The 18588-nt window shown below is 45.9% G+C and overlaps 1 protein-coding gene across 2 annotated transcripts in view; it reads right to left on the bottom strand.

The window, feature by feature from the left end:
* The window catches only part of LOC147629226 (UDP-galactose/UDP-glucose transporter 7-like), a 55586-nt gene extending 37207 nt beyond the window's left edge, over window positions 1–18379 (bottom strand). For both annotated transcript variants that reach the window (XM_086812484.1, XM_086812485.1), the window contains exon 1: window positions 18090–18379. The gene's annotated coding sequence lies outside the window, so the exon portion shown is untranslated. The remainder of the gene's footprint in view (window positions 1–18089) is intronic.
* Between the last annotated feature and the right edge of the window lie 209 nt (window positions 18380–18588).

The raw sequence follows: 18588 nt of genomic DNA, 5'->3' as shown, positions 1-18588 counted from the left end.
AGAGAGAGAGAGAGAGAGAGAAATGAAATGATATATTAACGTCTTCAAAAGGCCAAAATGACCTATGAGACCAAAAAGGTTACAACAATTGGTGGATCTAATACAAAGAGAGAGAGATGGCGGGGTGGGCTGGGCACAACAAGCGAGGCAGGAGTGCTTGTGTGAGAGAGGAGAGAGGAGAGAGGGCTGGCAACTAGGGGCAAGGGCGAGAGGAGGGGGAGGGGGTGGGGAGAGGGTAGGCAAGGGGGAGGGAAAGGGCAAGAAGGGGGGGGACTGGGCGGGAGGGGAGAGTAGGCAAGGGCGAGGGAGGGACTGGGCGAGAGTGGAGGGTGGGCAAGAGGGGAGTGCGACGAGGGTGGGCGAAGGGGAGGGCGAGGAGGGTGGGCGAGGTCGAGGGGGGTGGGGGTGGGGGAGGGCGAAGGGCGAAGGGCAAAGGCGTGGGCGAGAGGGGAGGGCGAGGAGGGTGGGCGAGGAGGAGAAGAAGAAGAAGACACAGTATTGGGTCCCAAATACCCTCTGTAGGGCCCCCACCACGAATGGTGTATTCGCTTTATTAGAATGATGTGAATCAGAAAAATAAAGAGAAAAAGTCCTGACTTGCACTTTCCACCTTGGTTGAAGTCTTCCCCTGGCTGTCCTGGCCCTTGGAAGCGTCAGCCTCTTGTGAATTATGAGACGAATCAATCATTTTCTTGGCTCGAGTATTTATACCCCCTCAGCCCTCTAGTCGGCTGCCTGTACTGGAGTCGGCCAGCAGCAAACAGGCTCACGACTAACAAAATAGCAAAATTATGCTTTTAAATGTTTTCACACCACATAAGTGGCTGGCCATCCAGCGCAAAAGCCAAGGACAGTGCCCAGGCTGCTAGGCAGCCCTGCCCAAGGGTGTGGGACTGCCCCCCACACCTGGCCGACATGCTCGGTAAGGCATGTAGCCCTGTCGGCTGTCTGGCCACGGCCCACGGAGCTGGCTGACAGCCTGCCCAGCCCAAGCAAGGGCTCGAGGGCACAGCGTGGGGCCTTCTTGGCCCCTTGGGGTGGCTCTAAGCTGCCCCTTGCCCACTGCTATAGCTCTACACATCTAATCTGGGGTAGCCCCTATGGGCTGGCCCCTTCTTTACATGCAACCTACATGCCTACACAGATGTCCCCCGGCACCTGGTCGCAGACCAGATACTCAGATCACCTGACATCATTCTAGAGGGAGACTCACAGCACGGACTGGCGTTGCTTCATGTGCAAGACAATGCACACCTGACCTTGGACGCATAGAGTGGAACCCTGGCTAACTCGTCCCGGACTGGGCTCACATGGGACCAGTTTCCACTCCAAGTCTTGCACCTTCTTAGATATGTCCACGTGGCATCCAAGTGCGGGATGCACGTGACAATACATTGATCAATGATGATTATACTTGCATAATTTAACGCCTCGCCATTCGAGTCCTCTCATAGGATTGCAGTTCAAGTCCTTGTGAGAGGAACTAGAGCACTTGGGCCCCCTTCCATACAAACAAGAGGCACCCGTTGTCTACTACTCAGTTGGAGCAGGCCATTGCAATCTCCGCCTAATTGAGCAGTCGACCAATTTGATAAAGCCTCAATGTCAATTAAATCGACATAGAAAAGGTGAAGGATGTCCCAAAGATTTCTCAGGAGGAGCGCAACACATATGACATGTTGTATGAGGAGTTGATGGCACCTGCTCGTGCCGCACGAGCATTAACACAAGCATTATCAACAGGTGCTAGCCCCAGTGCAGCAGCTGAGATGAGTGCAGCAACTGAGGCAACATCATCATCTTCTAAGAGTGATCCGAGGAGGCTACTGATGAGGACATCAAGGATGTTCAGGATTGAGTGGCAAACCTCCAAATTGAGGACTCTAGTCTTTGGGGCTATCAAGCTCCTCTAGTTTGTCATGCATCTATCAGCATGCTTTACTTTGTGTATTTCAGACTTCAGTTTTCTTTTTTTGTATCAGCTCAAGATTCAAACTTTTTGTGATCACTTTGAGTGCTCAATGGACTATGTCACCCTTGCCTTTATATATTGTTTCTTGAGTTTTGAGCAATTGCCATTATTGATGATGGAATCTGGATCTTGATTCTTAATGTTGCCAGTTTATTTATGCCAATTGGTCGATTGGGTGCCCACTGTAACTGGGTCACCCCGAATCTCTAGTTTTAACTTGTAAACATGTTTTAATGTGTAAATGATCCATGTTTAATATTGTTTTGCAAGCAAGGCAACATATTTTTTGCATATTATAAACTTATATATAAATTTTGGGACCTGTACCTCCCCTTGTATGAAACATTTTTGAAACGTCTGGGATTTGAAAGAAAAGTTTTTGAAACATTTCAAAAACGTTTATGAAACACGCTTCAAAAAAACCCTGGCAACTATTACCCCAACACAGCAAGTTTCAGTCTTTTGAAGCTTTGGAGCAAAAATCTAAACAATCATTGTATGTACTCATATTGGTAATATACACTGTCAAATCCCCACGGATCTCCTCGTAGAGCGCTCTTGAAACACGACTCAAAACCTACAAAACAAAGCCAAACAACATGAAGGGGGTGCACGCTTGACTCACTACCCAACCATGACAACCGTGGGCAAAACCCACAAGTCTTGGTTGTCCCCACCGAGCCACGAGTTGAGCTAGCTAGCAAGACGCACCGACCAATCTCTACCTCGTGACGTCCCATACCACCACGGCGCTACCCCGCGGGCCTCAAGACTGCTGCCAGCCTCGGCTACATGAAGCAGGTGCACATCTGCACTAGATCCAAGCTCCTGACCGTAGAGCTCTCGCAAAAACTCGCAAGACTCTATGACCAACTGACTGACCTTTGGCCACCCTTTTATAGGCTCTTGGCCACCCTTTTATAGGCTCTTGGCCAATCACCGGGCATCCACACTTGGGTGCCTGCCCATCAGTCTATATCCCTAGCCCAGCTCGCCAATCAGCCTCCCTAGCTCCAAGCTTCCCCAAGCCTCGAAGCTAGTCTTGTGTGCGTGTTGCACATGGTAGATACACTCTGGGCACATGACATACTCCTCTTTCTCTAAGAGCTCACTCTTGAGCTGAGTAAAAACCCAGGGTAGTCCCTCTGAAGGGTAGTCAATGTCTCCCATGTAGCGTCCTCCTCAACACGATCCTTCCACTTGATCTTGTATTCCGTGAGTAGCGTGTGCCGCAATCGTCTTTCACGAAATCCAAGAATCTTTTCCGGTTTGTGTGGCACAAATGTCATATCCTCGACATCTATGATTTCTTGAGGAGTAACTAGCTGATCTGCTCCACCCAGTACTTCCTTCTTAAGTCTACTGACATGAAATACGGGATGAACTTTCACATGAGAAGGCAAGTCCAAATTGTTAAAATTTATGCATCTCAATGTTTTGGGGCTATACCTATTATTGGGTATTTTCTTGATTTTTCTCCTATTTATTTGTCCAAGGCTAGTCGGCCAGCCCTAGAGGCAATCGGCCAGTTCCCTTTTGCACTATATAAGCAGTTTCTCGTTATTCACTCATTCATCCACTTTCCTTGCACATAGTTCAACATCCAGTTGCTAGCCATTGCCATTGTAAAGCTTTACTGCTGTTATAAAAGGTGATCTTGTCCAACTCTCTCAATCTCCTTTGCACTCTCTCATATGTTTACTGTTTATGCTTCCGCATGTGCTATCTCCTTCATGGTATCATTCGCTTAGGTCCAAGCTGCTCCAAACTCTGCAAATCTGCCCACCTTTCCCTCCTTGTACTGTGCATTTTTCTCCATCTCTCTCCTAGCTGCAGATCTCTGACAACTATGCTACGTTTTCAGGTTCAGCCAGGCTGCTGTTTGCAAGCGGGCCAGTTTACTTGGCTCCATTTTCTTCTACAAAGGAAAAAGGTGGAGTTGTGGCTGTGTTTTCTGCACTAGCATCTATTTTTGGTGAGTTCTTTGCATTTGGTGCTGCCAGACAAGTGGCCCTACATTGTCTTCTTCCTCCACGAGTCCCTGCCCTTTCGGTAGGAGGTTCCCGGTGGATCTTGGACTGTTTTGCTGCTGTCCCACCTTCTCCTCTCTACGGTTTGAGAGAGGGCTGATTGTTCCTGGTGCCTCGCTTCGTTGGAAAGCACTTGAGAGAAGTGTTTGAGAGCTGAGATTTGTTCTTTGCTGCTGTGGATATGGCTCCCCCCCTTGTACGAACAAGGATGACAAGTTGAAAGGACCCAACTATGCTTATTGGAAGCTTCAGATGCGGATCTGGTTCATCCACAAGGGTTTGTGGGACATTGTTTAGGGCATTGAACGGAAGCCCGAGCGTCCTCAAAACTGTAGGCGGTGGACTCAGGATCAGGAGGATGAATTTGCTATGGAATTACAAGACTAGGAGAATCAGGACTCGAAGGCGCATTTTGTGCTTGTGCGGACCATCACCGAGGAGGTCTCACCGGCAGTGCAGACTCTCACCAGTGCTCATCAGGTATAGTCAAAATTGGAGGATCTCTTTGCACGAGATTCATCGATGAGGGCAGTTACCTTGCAGGGGCAACTCTACGGCTTGTTATTTCCTGAAGGCAATTCAATGCAGTCTTTTCTCATGAAGGCCAAGGTTATCCATGACCAGTTACTGGCTATGGGTGCTGCTTTGTCTTCTTCTCAGCTAGCTGCTCTTATCCTCACCAAGCTTCCTCCGGACTATGATGTGATTTCTTGATCTTTGCGGTGCCATGTCACATCCACTCAGTTGGATTTTGATGATCTTAGCTCCCTACTTTTGGAGGAGGAGTCCGTTGTCATCTCACAGGGTAAGTTGAAGGTGTCAGTCACAACAGTTCTGACCAGGCACTTTCCTCAATTCAAAAGAAAGGTCAGAGTCGCTGTTTCTCTTGCGAGAAAAGAGGACATCTGTCCAAGGATTGTTTGTCCAAGAAGAAGGACAAGACCAAGGGCAAGGCTTCATCTCAAAGAAAAGACAAAGGCACGACACGGGATAGTGATACAGATTCTAGTACCACTTCTAGGGCTCCCAGGGTGCTTCCGGCTCAGGAGACCCCAAATGGTGTGCTTCTCTAGTACACATGCAGTTTCCCCCCATGTGCTTCCAGCCAAAAGAGGCTTGTGGATGGGAGAGGGGGCTGATTACAGCTCCACCTACTGGTGCATGGGGACCGTGATTCGGAGTTCCAAGCATTAGACATCTGGCAGAACATGGTAATCTTTGGTACAACAGAGATTATGAACTGGATCTATTCCAAGTTCATTGTTCGAGGTTTTTTGGGACATGATGTGTTCCGTCCACTATTGGGGATTATGGGGGCGATGTGTCCAACAGCTCATCATCTATTCTTGGAGTTCACCTGTCACAACCCTGTGTTTTTCTCTGGACAGTATGCAAGCGTGCATGGGGACATGGTGGACAGTGTGAATGGCATCGGTTTGGAAGTCAAAAAGGACTCAAGGTTTTATAAAGGTCCCTTTTTCACAACCCCATGTGGGGGGAGGGGACAAAAGATTTTAAAACCCTTTAAAAACTTGATAATACCCTTTATGAAAGTAAACGTGGCCCATATGCTATTATTGGGGCCACGTGTGTGCTTTTTCAAAAAAAGAGGGGCTGGCGGGCAGAAAAGAGGCGCGCCTCTCTATTGGTACACATGCGCTAGGGCTTTTTCTCTCACACACTTGGAAAGGGGCGAGCAGATGGCATGGCAGCTTCACGCCTCTTGACTCGTGAAAAAGCAAAGCGCTGAACTGCAGAAAACAGAGCCCTGGACAGCTCTTACAGGCGGGCTGGCTGGACTGCAGAGAGCAGAGGGTTGGATGCGCTTCTCTATTGGCTGAACAGCAGGAGACGTGCTGCAGCAGAGAGGTGTGTGTGTGTTCTTCCTGGTCGGGTAGAGGCAGCCAGGAGGATGTACTTTTTTCTTTCTCTCCCTTGCTTGCTATGAAACGCCCAGCAGCCCTGGTGCATTTTGGAGGAGGCGTGTTTTTGCAGAAGGCAGGGGGCTGGTTCCTTATGAACATAGACCTCAGGTCGATGGCGTTCAACGGATGGAACTTTTGTTGGGGTAAAGGCATTATGCCCACCCTTATAGTGTGTACAAGCCCATAAGTTATAGTACATAGTACACTTAGTACTTTTAATGTACTAAGTGCACTATGTGTACTAGTGCAATATACATGTGTGATAGGGGAGTCACACACTCATGCCTCATGAGTTGACTTATCCCCACAACTCTCTCTCTCTCTCTCCCTTGCTTCTCTGTGAATGTCTCCCATGAATGAACTCTAACCCTAATTCTGGTTTTCTCCCCATCAACTGGTATCAGAGCCGGTGCCCTTCGAATCTCTGTGCAAGCAGGCTTGCTCGTGTGAATGTGGTGAGGCGCCTACATCAACTGGTCGCAAGGACACGACAGGAGCACCACACAGGCTGCGCCCAACAGGAGAAGAACCAGCAGGTAGTCTACGCTGCCCAACAGTCGCAGCAGCCAAAGCAGGTTTCGCTCATAAGCGAGCGAAGAAGATAGGCGGGCTGCAAAGCGCATTAGCGCTGGGCGTATAGGCGCTAGGCAAGTGAAGCGAACAGCAGCCAGGCGAAGCGTGAGCAACTCTAATCGTGTAGCGCTGGGCGTAGATGCGCTAGGCGTTGCAGCCGACTGAGCGTAAAAGCCAGGCTTCGAGCGTTTGAGCACTGGCGGGCGTTAAGCATTGACGAAAGCCTGTTAATCATCAACGCGTGGCCCAAAACCGCCCTCGCTTCAGCCATCCGTGCACCACCGTACGTGTTCGCTCGTTGAACTTTGCCGTGACCGGTAATTCCAAAAGAAACACAGAGAAGGGTCCTTCAAGACCGCTGGGCTGGAGTCGCAGAGCTGAATGAAAGCCTTCTGCACAAGGCTTGGCAAGACTCCCTTGACTCCCTTGTGTCCACCTGCACAGAAGCCTGCAAGCAGCAGCATCAACAGCAAAATCGACGCTCTCCTTTCCTGCAAGAAAAATCAGAAATTTGAAAGGTATTTTGCTTCAATTTTTTTTTGGGACTTGCAATTGAGCAGGTACAATTATCAATTGAGCAGGTACAGGTGCCCAATTGCTCAATTTTTGAGCAAAATTGGCAAAATTGGGTGACATTGGTCACAATCAGGATAAATTTGCAGGAAATTGGTCAAATCAGGATCAATTTGCAGGAAATTGGATGTCGAAATTTGGGGTTTTTGATGTAATTGTGCAATTAAGCACTCATACATGCTGTATGATGTGAAAAATCGCACATTTGGGCAAAATTGCAGCAAATTGCAGTGCAAATCAAGGGGCTTTTGTGCCGATTTGGTTGATTTGCATGCAGGCAATCGCATTTGATGCTATGGATAATGTGCTGATGCCTTACAAGCACTCAATGTGCCTGTAAATCAAGGGGCTTTCATGTGTTTGATGTATATGTGGCCAAGGGGATGCATCGTGAACACTCTGGATGCCTTCATATGCGCCAATGTACCATGCATGATCAGAAATTGATCTCAAATCAAGGGGCTTTTCAAGTTTGTATGCTTGTTGAGCTTGGCAAAGCAGCAGGCAAGACATTTATGCCTTGAATCCTCAAAAATCAGCTTGCAGTCAAGGGGCTTTTGCCCAATTTCTGTTCGGGACTGTTTTATGCAGTGTACAGGACTGTAAAAGTCTGATTTTCACTCATTTGGACAGCCAGGAGAGCATTTATTGCTATTGTACCTGCTGGTACAGATTTGGCACAGCTTTGTGCATGTTTTGGCATGGCTGTACACTGTTTTGAGTGACCAAAAGATTCAATTTCAGCTGCTGAAATTGCCGGTACAGGTTTGGTACATCATTTGTGAGCAATTGGTACTGTTGTACAGTACTTTGGAAGGGCAAAAGAGCACATTTAAGGTGCTGTCCAAAATCTGCAGCAACCAGATTTTGGTGTTTTCATCACAAAAAGTGGGAGAAAAGTTGCATTCGTGCTTCCGCAGTGGGAGATAAAGCTTGGGAGAACATTGGTGAGCACTTTGTGTGCTTAGGGTGCAGTGTTTGCACAACTTTTGGTGCAGTGTTTGCACATTTGCAGGGAGTCAGGCATTGACAGGTTGCATATTGCTATGGCAACCACAGGTGAGAGCTCTTCATTGCTTCACATCAAGAAGCTTGAAGGCTCGCAAAATTATGATATTTGGCAAACCCAGTGCTACAATGTGTTGCTTCAGAAAAAGCAGCACAAGCCTATCAAAGAAAGGGGTGTAATGCCCGCTTCTCTTACTGCTGAAGAGTGGGAAGATATGGATGAGCTGGCAAGATCTACTATCATGTTGTCTGTGTCAGATTCATTACTTTTCAGCATTCGTGAAGAGAAGACAGCTTGGGGAATGTGGCAGAGATTGCAGGACTTGTATGCCCAACAAAGTGCCTCAAGCAAAGTGTATTGGTTGAAGAAACTCATAGGTCTTCAGATGAAGGAAGGGGCTTCTATGACAGCCCATCTAAATGAGTTTAATGGTATTGTCAGCCAAGTCATTAATCAAAAGTTGGCGATGGACGATGAGTTCAAAGCCACTTTTTTGTTATGCACTTTGCCAGAGAGTTGGGACACATTCAGGACAGCCACTAGCAATTCGAATGCTATGCTGTCATATGCAGATGTTGAGAGTGCTCTTCTTCAAGAAGAGATGAACAGGAAAAACAACTCTGTTGGCAAGTCCAATGCAATGAATGCACGTGGGAGATCCCAGCAAAGGGGGAAAAGCCAAGAAAGGGGAAGGAGCAAGTCTCGCTCCAAAAAGGATTTGGAATGCCATTATTGTGGCAAGAAGGGACACATTAAAAAGCAATGCTACAAATGGAAAAATGATCAAAAAGAAAAGGGAAAAGGCAAAGACAAAGAGAAGGATGAAGCCATAGATGTAAAGCCAAAGGGCAAAAGTGGAGTCAAGATTGAAGAAATCAATGTGTCACATGCAGGTGGCAGTGAGGATGAGGTCCTCTTTACGTCTTCACTTGATGCCCATTCACTTCTTACAGGTGGTCATGGTATGCACTCATGGATCATTGATTCAGGTGCCTCCTTTCATGTCACAGGTTGCAGAGACTTGTTTGTCAGGTATACTGCTGGCAATGAAGGAGTGGTTTATTTGGGTGATAACCATGCATGCAAGATTCTTGGCAGAGGTGATGTGAGGCTTGTATTTTCAGATGGCTCACAGCTTATGCTCCATGATGTCAGGCATGTGCCTGAGATCAAGAAGAATCTGCTTTCTACTGGACAGCTTGATGATGCTGATTATGTTACCACATTTGGTAGTGGAAAGTGGAAAATTAGTAAGGGCTCACTGGTTGTTGCCAGAGGCTCTAAGGTGGACACTCTTTATTTCATGCATGCAGGTGTTTGTCACCATGCTAATGTAAATGCAACCGAGCTGCCGGAAATTTCTATGTGGCATAGCCGGTTGGGACACATGAGTGTCAAGGGAATGGAGCAATTGTCTCGTTTGGGTTACTTGCTTTCTCTAAAGTTTTCAAGTTTTCAGTTTTGTGAGCATTGTATATATGGTAGGCAACTACAGTGCCCCCACAAGAAAGCTCTTGGACAGAAAGATGCTCAGTTAGAGCTTGTGCATACAGATGTATGTGAGATGCCTCAGCTTTCTTTGGGAGGGGCAAAATACTTTGTGTCTTTTATTGATGATGCCACACGCAAGGTGTGGGTTTATCCTCTTCGTTTGAAGAGTGATACATTCTCAGTGTTTCAGAAGTTTGTTGAATCAAACTGGCAAAACACTGAAGGCTTTGCGTTCCGACAATGGTGGAGAGTATATGTCCAAACAGTTTCAGGACTTTTGTGATGCTAAAGGCATCAAGAGGGAGCTCTCTACTCCTTATGATCCTCCACAAAACGGGACAGCAGAGAGGATGAACAGGACCATACAGGAGAAGGTCCGTTCTATGTTGTCACATGCTGCATTACCTCATGGTTTTTGGGCTGAAGCTGTTATGACAGCCGTTCACCTTATAAACAGGTCACCTAACACGAGGCTTGGTGGGAAAGTGCCAGAAGAAGTATGGACAGGGAAGCCTCCGTCATACAAGCACTTGAGAGTGTTTGGTTGTGTTGCGTACGTGCACATACGCAGGGAAATGCGCACCAAACTTGATCCTAAGTCTCACAAATGCATATTCCTAGGATATGGTGACAGAGGTGAAATGGGGTATAGACTTTGGGATCCCATGAATAGAAAGATCATACGCAGCAATGATGTCATTTTTGATGAAACATGCATGTATAAGGAGCCTGCAAGGCAACAGGAGCCTGGCAGAGTCATCTTTGATGATGATGGACATCATGGACAACAACAAAGGGCTGTAAATCAGCCATTACAGCAGGAAAACCAGCCCTTAAATGGTGCTGAAAATGGTCCAAATGGACAGCCAGAGATGGCAAAAGATATCCCTATGGATATACCACAGTTAGAAGAAATACCGGGCATGATTTTTCAGCCTTATGGCATGGAACAGGAGCCACCAATGGGTGATATGCAGGCTGGACAGCAACCTGCAAATGATGGTCACTGGGTACGGAGGTCCACTAGACCCTCCAGAGCCCCTGATAGGTTTGTTCCAGGGGTTGACTACTTGATGCTTACTGACTGTGGGGAGCCCTCATGTTATAAAGAGGCTTTACAGAGGGCAGACAAGGCTCTATGGGAGCGTGCCATGAAGTCAGAGATGGATTCTCTGCACAAAAATGGAACTTGGAAGTTAGTGCCTTTGCCTGCAGGCAAGAAGGTTTTGCCATGCAAGTGGGTATACAGGCTCAAAGTTGCACCAGATGCAAAGCCAAGATACAAAGCCGGGTTAGTGGCTAAGGGCTTCAAGCAGGAATATGGTGTGGACTTTGATGAGATCTTCTCTCCAGTGGTCAAAATGACCACACTTAGAGCTGTGTTGGCTTTGGTTGCGCATGATGATCTGGACTTGATTCAGATGGATGTGAAGACTGCTTTTCTTCACGGTGATCTCCATGAGGAGATATATATGCAGCAGCCAGAGGGTTATGCAATAAGTGGAAAGGAGAAGCTTGTATGCAAGCTGAAAAAGAGTCTTTATGGGCTCAAACAGGCACCAAGAGAATGGTATCATAAATTTGATACATTCATGAAATCTCAGAAATTCAGGAGAAGTGACATAGATCACTGCTTGTACACCAAGAAAGCTTTGGATGGCAGTCTATTGATTCTCATTTTGTATGTTGATGATATGTTGATTGCCGGGAAATCTCGTAAAGAGATGGATGCCTTGAAGCAGAGGCTGCATGAAACCTTTGATATGAAGGATTTGGGTGATGCAAATCACATCTTGGGTATGCGGATACTTCGGGACAGAAATCAGCATGTGTTGTATTTGTCTCAGAAGGAATACATTGGCAAAGTCTTGCAGAGGTTCAATATGGACGGGGGGAAGAAGACTAGTACTCCTTTGCCTCCATATGTGAAACTCAGTGCTATGGACAGCCCACAGTCGGATAGTGACAGGGCTGATATGGCCAAGATTCCGTATGCTTCAGCTTGTGGCAGTCTCATGTATGCCATGGTTGCTACTAGGCCGGACATTGCATTTGCAGTGGGAGTGGTTTCTAGATACATGGCCAACCCTGGCAAGAAGCATTGGGAAGCAGTGAAAGGTGTCATGAGATACCTGAAGGGCACACAGGATATGTGCATTTGCTTTGGCAAACAGGATGCATTAGTGCATGGTTACACGGATTCGGATTATGCCGGTCATCCAGATAACCGGAAGTCTACTACCGGTTATGTGTTTACATTCACAGGAGGTGCTGTGTCATGGATATCCAGGATGCAGAAGTGCACAGCCTTATCTACTACAGAGGCCGAGTATATTGCAGCCACAGAGGCTTGCAAGGAGGCATTATGGCTATCTCGGTTAGTGGTTGATTTGGGTTATACAGGGGATATTCCATTGTTGCATTGTGACAGTCAGAGTGCCATCCAGTTGGCAAAGAACCCTGTCTTTCATGCAAAGACGAAGCATGTGGATGTGAAGTATCACTTCATCAGAGAGGTGATAGAGAACAAGCAAATTCAGCTTGTTAAGATTCACACGGATGACAACCCGGCTGATCTGTTGACAAAGAGTTTGCCTCCGGAGCGGTTTGCTCATTGCAGACACTTGATGGGCATTGGATGAGGCCAGTTTCAGCCTTGATATGGCCTTGTATATTGTCATGTACATGCTGATTTTTTTCTTTTCCTTTACTTAAGGGCACTTTGCCTTTAAGTGGGAGGTTGTTGGGGTAAAGGCATTATGCCCACCCTTATAGTGTGTACAAGCCCATAAGTTATAGTACATAGTACACTTAGTACTTTTAATGTACTAAGTGCACTATGTGTACTAGTGCAATATACATGTGTGATAGGGGAGTCACACACTCATGCCTCATGAGTTGACTTATCCCCACAACTCTCTCTCTCTCTCTCCCTTGCTTCTCTGTGAATGTCTCCCATGAATGAACTCTAACCCTAATTCTGGTTTTCTCCCCATCAACTTTCAGCTTCTCTTTGCTTTGGTTCGGGACTGTTTTGGAAAGGGTTTATGGACTGTTTCGTGGCAGTGCATGTGGCTACGAACATGAGCAATTCCGGGACTGTTTTGAGATTAGTTCGAGGACTATTTATGGGCTATTTTTGGTTGGCTGCAAATTCAGCTATGTGCTAGGGTTTCCGGCTGCAAGTAGAGGTCACTTGGATGTGTTTCTTGGCATGGGAGTGATGCAAGCTCGCATGGCTGCATGCTCATGGAGCAGATTGTTTTCTTCCTACTGGAAAGGAACAGAGGGACCTACAGTTATGGGCATCTCTATGTTTCCAGATGTTTCATGAGGGAACAGTTAACTAGATGTATGCCGTTGTTGGCACTGTTGTTGAATGGTGCTGTGAATGGTTCTATATGGAAACAGGACAAAGGTTTCAAAGGGAAACAGGCCTAAGGGTTTCATGTGGAAACAAGTCGTAGGTTAACTAGATGTATGCCGTTGTTGGCACTGTTGTTGAATGGTGCTGTGAATGGTTCTGTATGGAAACAGGACAAAGGTTTCAAAGGGAAACAGGCCTAAGGGTTTCATGCGGAAACAAGTCGTAGGTTTCTCGACGAAACATGTTTATGGTTCTCCAGGAGATAGGTCACATGCAGGCAGAAGGTACAAGAATAGACACATGTTTGGTACAGCCTTGCTACTGATTGGACAGGGGACAGGGAATCCATGACAGAGATGGATAGTACCCTTGGAAGGTAGAGAGGGTTGGTACATGTGTGTCGACTGTATGGCATGCTATGCTGTGATGCGAGTTCTCTTTTGGGAGACAGTTTGGGAGTCCGTATTGTGATGCAGAAGCACTGGATGCGTCAGGGTGTGATTTTGTTCATAGGGTGAGAGGCTATGGATGGTTGTGGCAGCCCTGATCATGGGAGAAAGCTTCTGTATGCAAGACTTAATGTGAGAGTCTTTCGATGTGAACAATGGCTATCCCAAGTGGACAAGAAGCCATGATGCAGGATCTTTGCAGGCTTCAAGAGTTCTCCTGTGACAACTGAGTTTCCAGCCTTATTGTAATCAAAGCTCTTATAATCAATTAAAGAAATACCGCAAGGGACGCCACTACGTTTTAGGGCCAATCAGTGTCCGTGTACTGTTTGCAGGAGCACTCTAGCTTCTAGCTCTCCCTGTTTGTTTTCCTTTTCTAGGTCCTCGATGGTGTTGAAGTGTTTTGTGTGCAAGTTTGTTTTTGCACCGCTCTTTGGTTTCGTCTGAAGGCCCAAGGCCGGTTTACATCACTACACACTTGTGTGGGAATTCGTGGCCTAGCAAAGTTCTTTGTAGTTCGTGGTGGCATCTTGTTTTGAGAAAACAGGTGCTCTCTCCGAGGTGATTCCAGTATTCGCGGTACTAGAGGGTCCATGGTTGCATCTTCATCGACTTATCTTCTTCCGACTCTTGCACACTATGAGCTACAGAGGGGGTGTTAGAATTTATGCATCTCACTGTCTTGGGGCTATACCTATTATTGGGTATTTTATTGATTTTTCTCCTATTTATTTGTCTAGGGCCAGTCAGCCAGCTCCAGAGGCAGTCGGCTAGTTTCCTTTGGCACTATATAGGAAGTTCCCCATTATTCACTCATTCATCCACTTCCCTTGCACATAGTTCAACATCCAGTTGGCCATTGCCATTGTAAAGCTTTACTGTTGTTATAAAAGGTAATCTTGTCCAACTCTCTCAATCTCCTTTGCACTCTCTCACATATTTACTGTTTATGCTTCCACCTGTGCTATCTCCTTCACAAATCATATGCAATTGAACCAATCCGGCGTGTAACCCGAAATGGTCCGCAGTATCTAGGGGATAATTTCGGAGATCGACCCATCTGTAAAGTCTCGGAATCTTTCGGAACTCGCAAATACACCATCGTTTCTTCAGGGAACTCTCTCGGTGAACGATGTCTATTAGAATTAAGTCTATCTCTGTCTTGAGCACTTCTAATAGATTCCTTCGCAACTGCTGCATCATGCTCGAGTCCGGAAAATCCCACGGTAACAGGTGATCTAGGTTGAAATCTATACATAAGCATAAAAGGACTAAAACCTGTACTTGTATGCTTAGTACTGTTATATGCAAATTCTAACATAGGAAGATAATCTTCCCATGAACCTTGTCTTTTGGAGACATGCAAGAAGCATGTCCTCCAAAGTCTGATTCACCCTTTTAGTTTGGCCATCAGATTGAGGATGATCTTAGGAACTCAAATTCAAAGTTGTTTCCAACTTCTCAAAAACAAGCCTCCAAAAGTCACTTGTAAACTTAGAGTCCCTATCACTGACTATGTCCTGCAGTAAACCGTACAATCTAAACAATTGCTCAATAAACTGCCTTGCTAATTGCGTATAGCTGTAACAGTCTTCCGTGTAAGAAAAAATCTAGCCATTTTTGTCAAGTGGTCCACCACAACCCAAATAGAATCGTGGCCTTGACGTGTTCTTGGCAATCCGATAATAAAATCCATGGAAATACTTTCCCATTTATTACCTGGATTTGCAAAGAATGCAACATACCAGCCTGTCTAAAGCATTCAACTTTATTTGCTTGACAAATCTGACACTTGAGAATATAATCTTCTACATATCCTTTCAACTTTGGCCAATAGAAAGTATGTTTCACTAAAGCTGATGTCCTGTGTACCCCGGGGTGTCCAGCAGAAGGAGCGTCGTGACACTCCTTAAGAATCTTGGACCTAATGTCTGGGACCTGTGGTACACAAATTTTGTCATTACAAAATAGTAAACCATTCCGAATCATCCACTGGCCTCCCGCAACCTGAATGGTAGACTGCTCAATCACTAAGTCTTTGTCAATCAATGAGCTCTCGTCCTAGATCCTCTGCCAATATGGAAAAGCAAGACAAAGTAACAAACCCTAACCCTAGAAGGCAAAGCGGAAGAAACATATCTGGGTGCAGGCATACTCGCCACCCAACCATGACAACCGTGAGCGAGGCTCACAATCTTGGCCGTCCCCACCGAGCCACGAGCTAAGCTAACTAGCAAGACGCACCGACCAATCTCTACCCTATGACGTCCCATACCGCCACGGAGCTACCCTCACGGGCCTTAAGACTACTGCCGGCCTCATCTGCATGAAGCAGGTGCACATCTGCACTAGATCCAAGCTCTTGACTGTAGAGCTCTCGCAAAAACTCGCGAGACTTCTTGTGTGCGTGTTGCACACGGTAGATACACTCTGTGCACATGACATACACTGGCAGTATGCTAGGTAAAGAGTCTCTCTCTTCTACTTTTATCTACTTCTTTGTATCATCATTGTACATGTGATTGGTATTTATCTTTGTAGCTTTGTGTTAATCATCATCTATTACGCTTCTACATAGTTATTATGTTACATGATACAGCTATGACATGCGTGCAAAAATTGAAACCTAGACGCTTTGATACCAATGCCACATGAGTGCTAACAACAAAAGACTTAATCTTAGATTTATGTTAAGCAAACTAGATTAAAGCTTATCCTATTTATCTAGCAAACACTAAGGAGAAGAGAGAGACAAGAGATGTAGCCCTAATCTATTGTTTATTCGAAAACATGAATATCTACAATGGTTCTTGGATCTAAACTTTGATCTTACCCATGCATGCCTATCTACTGATGCAAACCAAAAGATGTCTTGATGAATTCACAGCTTCTATGGCTTACCCTAGTGCATCTCTACATACTCAACGGTCTTGTCCCTTCATCGATAAGGCTCAAAATGGCCTGCACTTCTCCTAGACTACCCCATACAGCGCCCCACTAGATATGGTGCATGTTTCTTGAGGGCTGATGCATGTGGAGGGAGTCCAATACTTCTCTCACTCGAAAAAAGACAACAGTATAAACGCTGATAGTATACAAATGTTGAATCATAGATTAATGAGACACTCCTCAAACAGTGAGAGGCAATCAGTTCTACAGATAAACAATACCCTCAAAACTACAATGCTCTCAAAGCTATTTTGAGTTTCCCTCCAAAGCTCATAAGAATCAAGAAGCATTTTTTTCTTGTGAGAGTTGATTAAACAAAATCAAGGTGTTTTGTATATCCAATAATACTTACTAAATTTCAACTACTACTCAAACCTTTGAAATCTACAATGTTATCAATGGCCAACTTTAGAGGGTAATCTAGAATTTGATTTGAAAGTCTAAAATTTATCCAAATACTTTGAAGCTACTTCGATGCTGTATTTGGAGAGTTCTTAAAGTAGTTAATTTTCTTCATGCTAGCAAAGCCCTTGTGAAAATGTAGCAACTCTCTCTCTCTCTCTCTCCCTCTCTCTCTCTCTCTCTCTCTCTCGCGGATGCCACAGGACCATCTCCGCTTCATTGCATGGGAAGAAAGTACAACGCATGAGAACAAATTCCTACAATAAAGGTTGGATGACGGACATGAGAAATGGTTCCATCACTAGGTGGCAGGCACCCTTGTGACAGATCCACTGACTGATTCACAAATTACTAAGGCTTTTCTCCAAAGACGGCTCCTCAATGCTTGATACCAGGCACAGCACCGCACCAACTACTCCACATAGATCTACCCAGCCTTTCACAGTAGTCGTACTCAGCCTTACCTCTTCAAACCAGTACCATGGTCCACAGTAGCCACCATCTGCACCTGCTCTCACAGATTGCACAGTGAGACTGGACACTGGCAGACAGCAAGACGGCCTCCACCAGTAGCTGCATTTGCTGTGACTCTGGAGATTGTGCTTTATACAATTGTGCAGCCCACAAAGGCAACAAAATTCCCACTCCTCATCATGGCTTCCCTGAATCAACTAGGCCAGACAACAGCTCTCGCAGCTTGTATCACCGAGGTCCTCAACCCTGAAAAGACCAGTAAGAACAGACATTGCATGGAAGTACACCTGTATTGAGTGCCCAGATCCACACATCTAGCTGTGCCCATCAGCACTAGATAGATTTTCACTTACACACACTCAGTTAGATCTCATAGATCATAATTTTGTACTCCCATGGGCCATATTCCGCCTTTATGGATGTCACACACTCAGTTAAATCTCATAGATCATAATTTTGTACTGCTGTTTTGGTCCCATGGGCGTGTACTACTATAATCATCATCATCATCATCATCATCTCTCTCTCTCTCTCTCTCTCTCTCTCTCTCTCTCTCTCTCTCGGAATGCTGGCGTAGCAGTTTAAGCATCAGGCTCCTAAACAAAAATATCATGGGTCCCATTCCTTGCGCTTCAATGCCGTCATATGGATCATATGAGGTCCATTGACTTGGCTATGACATTACAAAGAGCATTTATGTTCAATCTCTCTCTCTCTCTCTCAATTGCCACCTGGTTCATTTGCATTATGCTTTGTTTAGGTTATAGAAGACATTAATAAGCACCTCTCTCTCTCTCTCTCTCTCTCTCTCTCTCTCTCTCTCACACACACACACACCCCAAAAACAAATAGCAAGAAGGGAAAGAGAGACGGACCTTGATTGCAGTTACTCGATTATTGATGGAGACCAGGAAGCGGCAAGGTTGTATGACCTTAAAAGCCTTCTTTAGCAGACCCAACTCCTGTAACGCCTTCTTGGGTTGGAAAGAACAGCACAAACCGTCTGAATTTTGGCGGTTTGCGACTGTACTGCCTGACCCCCACAGTAACTCTCCGATTGTGATCTTGACTAGGTCACAGACTCTGATGGGTCATAAGAATAAGCACTCCACATCATAAGCATAATAAGCACGCACACATGATCCAAGATCCTTCGTAGGAGCCTTTGACGGGCACGCCTTGCACGTGACATAACTTCAAAATTCTCGGGGTTCCACACTTGTCCACACCTTTTGGTCGGCCTCCTCTGTATGTGATGTAGTTGGAGGATTGTGGATAAAATATTTTTCCTCGAGCCCTGGCCAACAAGCCCTGGCCAATCACACTAATTAAGTCTTCACAAGGAGGCCCATTGTTTACTAAATGAGTGCCAAG

The sequence above is a fragment of the Cibotium barometz genome, chromosome 18 (genome assembly GCF_041138505.1).
Source record: "Cibotium barometz isolate CiBa-2024 chromosome 18, ASM4113850v1, whole genome shotgun sequence".
NCBI classification, from domain to species: Eukaryota; Viridiplantae; Streptophyta; class Polypodiopsida; order Cyatheales; family Cibotiaceae; genus Cibotium; species Cibotium barometz.
The sequence above is the reverse complement of the archived record's forward strand: the minus strand, read 5'-3'. Positions and strand labels throughout refer to the sequence as shown.